This window comes from Lontra canadensis, unplaced genomic scaffold (genome assembly GCF_010015895.1).
Source record: "Lontra canadensis isolate GAN:19392208 unplaced genomic scaffold, GSC_riverotter_1.0 scaffold116, whole genome shotgun sequence".
NCBI classification, from domain to species: domain Eukaryota; kingdom Metazoa; phylum Chordata; class Mammalia; order Carnivora; family Mustelidae; genus Lontra; species Lontra canadensis.
In genome coordinates this window covers 3,831,029-3,832,034 of record NW_022631110.1, presented here as the reverse complement: position 1 = coordinate 3,832,034, position 1,006 = coordinate 3,831,029, and the positions used below count along the sequence as shown (strand labels likewise).

Below are 1,006 nucleotides of genomic sequence, written 5' to 3'. Positions count from 1 at the left end.
CAGATGGAGAGGAAAATTCTAATGCAATCAGCTGGCAATAAGGGAGGGTAAAGGTGATACTACTAAATGTGGTGGGCTCTGAAAGAGAAGTCTTGCAAGGAGGAAAAACTATATCAAAATGTCAAGTGAGAAAGCTCCAAGAGTGAGGACATACTACCTGTGTGGCTGGTGCTTGGAGTGCAGGGAGGAGAGAAATCAAGAAAGCAGACAAAACTGAGTCAGTATTTTGAATTGGATGGTGGGAAGATGTTGGTACTGTTGGCCTATTTGGGAGGTGCAGAGCGGAGGTTTCGTTTTCTGAGTAGAAACTTAATTTGAGGCCATAGGAATGGCAGGTGCAGGTTCAGGTGGGCTGGCTCTGGAGGGACCTTGAGGGCCAAGCCAGGAGCTGGAAAGCCGAGTCTCATCTGCTTCGCCACCTTTGCCTCCTGTGTACAACGCTGGATGACCCCTAGGACTAAACTCCTGCCCCTAGCTGAAGGATGAGCTCCAGCATCCAGGATCCCAGGATCCCAGGATCCCGGGATTCCGGGATCCCAGGATCGCAGGACGGTGAACGCCTCGTGCATAGCTCCTTCCCCGGCGGACTGGCAGCAGACAGCGCATGCGCCCCGGACAGAGCGGCACAGGTGGGAATGGCCGGCAGAGGGCGCAGGCGCTCTGACCGGAGCTGTCCAGGCGGGGCACCCTCGCTGCGAAGGAGTAGAGAGAGCACGGGTCGGTGGGAGAGCCGGCCAGCGCGAGGCCGCGGACGCAGGCGGGGCCAGAGCGGGGGCGGGGCGAGGCGGTTCCGGAAGGAAGTGGTTCCGGGTCCCGTGGCCCGGCGGTGGTAGCTGTGGTACCTCTGCTGTGGGAGGCGGCGGCCCTGCGAGGGGCGAGGCCCGAGGGGCTGGCGGCCGGGCTGGCGGCGGCGGCGGCCGGGCTGGCGGCGGCGGCCGGGCTGGCGGCGGCGGCGGGGACTTCCCGGCCGGGTGAGCGGCCCGGGGGGGGGGGGGGGGGGGGGGGG

General features: G+C 63.3%; 1 protein-coding gene across 1 annotated transcript in view; it reads left to right on the top strand.

Moving 5' to 3' along the window:
• Positions 1 to 846: 846 nt before the first annotated feature.
• The window catches only part of BCLAF3 (BCLAF1 and THRAP3 family member 3), a 58,658-nt gene continuing 58,498 nt past the window's right edge, over positions 847 to 1,006 (top strand). Inside the window, exon 1 of the mRNA XM_032840848.1 lies at positions 847 to 971. The gene's annotated coding sequence lies outside the window, so the exon portion shown is untranslated. The remainder of the gene's footprint in view (positions 972 to 1,006) is intronic.